Source organism: Solanum pennellii, chromosome 5, assembly GCF_001406875.1.
Source record: "Solanum pennellii chromosome 5, SPENNV200".
NCBI lineage: Eukaryota > Viridiplantae > Streptophyta > Magnoliopsida > Solanales > Solanaceae > Solanum > Solanum pennellii.
The window spans coordinates 45,351,366-45,354,878 of NC_028641.1; the positions used below are offsets into that span (position 1 = coordinate 45,351,366).

General features: G+C 33.4%; 1 pseudogene; it reads right to left on the reverse strand.

The window, feature by feature from the left end:
- Window positions 1–959: 959 nt before the first annotated feature.
- On the reverse strand, window positions 960–2,475 carry LOC107019519 (annotated as a pseudogene).
- Window positions 2,476–3,513: the final 1,038 nt, after the last annotated feature.

Consider the following 3,513-nt stretch of genomic DNA (forward strand, 5'->3'; position numbering starts at 1 on the left):
CCCCCCCCAAAATAAAAATATTAAGTTTCTTTTTAAGAATATTTTCAATTTCAAAAATTATTTTCTACTCTAGTAAAAATAAAAGATATTTCTCAAAAATATTTTTCATTAATAAATCAAAAACTAAAAATCTTCTACGAAAAATATTTCCTACTCACTAACAAAATGAGAAAACAAGTAAAAAATCTACTTATTTTTCAAGAAAAGATATTTTAGGAAAACATTTTCCATGTAAAACGGTTTTCTTCATACAATACAAACACTTAGTCCACTACATGAATCTATGGACCTTAACAACCATTAAAGCCCCATGTCACGGACTTAGAGTTCTCACTGAAGATTCATGCGGCAATTGAAAACTTACTCATGAATCTTTCACGATCTTGTAAGCTCAAGAAAGCCTTTAAGACTAAGATCGCTAAGAGAATAAAAGGAAAACATAGAAATATTTGAGAACTTTGGAAGAAGGATTTTTACTACTTGGAATATTATTAAAACTTGGATGGATGATTTACAAATGAGAGACCCTCTATATATACTACTTCCTCCAATAGTTACACTTTAGTTCTATTCTAGAATTCTCTACACTATTTAGAGTATTCTAAGACTTTCGTGGAAATTATCTAAGTTATTCTAGAAAACTCTAAGGAATTCTATAGCCTTCTTGATTAATCTAAAAGATTCTAGAGTTCTCCGCAAATCTCTACAAAACTCTAGACTCTTCTGCCCTATCCGAATGCAATATTTGACTGCGATGTGACGTGGCGTGACACTGATCTGTTTATACAAGGCATATAGGGTATTGATTTTGCGTGTTATAAAAAAATCCTCTAAGCTTTTCCCATTACTTTTAACAACTTTATATTTTTTCACGTCGTTTAGATTTATTTATTTTGGTTTCAAAGCAGTTTTAAGGATCCAAATTGCAGAAAATTAATTGATAAACTAGTACATGTAGATCAATGATCATAACCATTTAAGATACGTGTACTGTTATCTAAATGATTGTTACTTGTCTCCAAAACATCATGGATTTGAACCAATTGAGGATGATTTTTCTCTCCTGCATGATGCAATGAATTCATGAACAACACCATTGATGTCAAGTGAGCTGCGAGCTAGTACTTTGTCTATGTATTGGCTTTTCATCTTCTTCCTTATCCTTCTAATATCATCATGTTTACCTGCTGCAACATAAATGTTCGAGAGTAGAACGTATATTCCTTTCCAACTGCACAATTCTCTCAGCAGCAGCCTCAACCAAATCAGCAAGTCTTTGATTTCCGGAGGACAGTAATGTTCTCCAAGCTATAGCTTCCTCAGAAGAAACACTCGAATTAGGCATGTTTTGTACGATCTTTCTTGATTCCTCAAGCAGGCGAGCTTTGCTTAGAACGTCGATTATGCATCCATAGTGTTCACCTTTAGGCTCAATATGATACACATTACACAAGAAATTCAACAAATTTATACCTTCATATGCCAAAGCTGCATAACTACATGCTGTAACAATCAAAAGAAACGTAACATCATCCGGTCTAATCCTGAATGTTTGCATCTCATTGAACAACTCTAGGGCCTTTAAACGATTTCCATTCACAGAAAATCCTGATATCATAGCATTCCAACATATAAGGTCTCTTTTAGGCATTTCATCAAACACTTCTCTGTTATATCTAACCAACCACATTTCACATACATATCATTAAGAGTAGTTTCTAACTTAATACTCGATCTCATTTTCAACTTATTAACATATGTATGCATCCATGTCCTTATATGACCAAGGCAACCCAAATCAGCACAAGCATAAAGTACACTAACAAGAATAGCCTCATCTGGTTTAATTCCACACATTTGTATTTCTCTAAACAATTGTAACCCTTCTTTAAAACAATCATTTTGTACTTAAAAATTCATACACCCCCAAACTCCTCTATTCTTTACTAAACATTCATCAAAAATCATTCTTTTTGCTTACCCACAAGTCAAAAATAGTCCAAGAAAGAATACAATTACAAGAAATCGCATAAAAATGATCGTACCACTTCCACATTGTGAAAACAAGTGTAGAAAACAATTAAAATATTACACCAGAAAAGTATAAATCAAGAACCCTAATTTCGTGATTTTCCCATGAATCAATTCACCAAGATGAAAACTTTTCATTCATCCCCAAGCTTTTAAGACATAAGCTAGTGTGTAGTTATCAAGGTACATCTAAATTTTTAAACATGCTTTTCAATATCTATGTGATTTTATAAAATTGTGGGTTCTTGTATTTGTTCAAACATTTTGAAACCTATAAATTGGGCTACCAAGATTAGGATACTAAAAGAAAAATAACAGCCTGCTTAAGGCAAAACTATTTTCCCCAAGTCCACATCCGATTACTTGTCCATGTTCTTGCTTGAATTTGTTCATATTCATGCTTTTGTCTAGTATGAAAAGGCACCTTGTTGTGGATATTGACATAAGAGTTCTGCAAAATTTTCATTTTTTGTATGAAGGGGAAGGATTTTTATTGATGCATGATGCTTCCACACATTGGACTCATTTAGGATTTGTTTTAATAGAAATAGTGTCCTATAATGCTTATTTACTCTCAATATATGATTACAACTCTAAAGATTCAGGTATTTGAAGTTTTCAGTGAAAGCATGGAGACTTACGTTCAAAAGGAAACAAAAAGGGTGAAAAGAATGAAGAAACTGAAGTCTGAGCATCACCAAGCACACTTGGCGAGTCGCGGAAGAGACGTACTCCACCCTTTGTTCCAACATATGAAACCTTGAATGAAGTGGATCAAAAAGGTAATAAAAGGATCAATCGGCGTTTCTATATACCACCCAATGGTCTAGTTTATAAAGATGCGGAAGGCAAGCATAAAACGAAAATGAAACAAAAGAAGTGTGAGTCTTCGAGTCATTCGACTATCTCGACTAATCTTGCTGAATGGTCCGCTAAAACACTTAATTTGAAAGCTATAAATACTAGCCTTAGTTATTATTTTAAGAAGATCTGAACATTATCATAATTTTCACTTTAGAATACTATTTTTCTTATATTTTCTCTCAAGTTTGGAGAGGGTTTTTTTGGGAGACTTGAAGAAAGAAAGGTTGATCTTCACCAATATGCATGTGGGTCTTCTCCATTTTCTTCATTTGCTTAAATCAAGGTTTAATTTCTTGTACTTATTTGATTTTAATATCATTTAGGCATATTTTTTTATCGCTTGATGGGTGGATAAAAAAAACCCATTCTTGGGGTGTGATTTAACAAATAAAAGTTGATATTATTGTTGGATCTTTTAGGTTAGACGTATCTTAATGGTTATTTCACCGAGTTCTTGTGGTTTAAGTTAATGTGTTTTTAGTTTCAAATACAAACCCACTCATGTGTTTTCGTCTTGCCCGAGAGGGAGGTCGTGAAACCAAGACTTCTAGACTAATGGCCTAAGGAGTGGGTCGACATGAGGTTCAGCCCGAGAGTTTGAGCCCTTGTCCCACATCC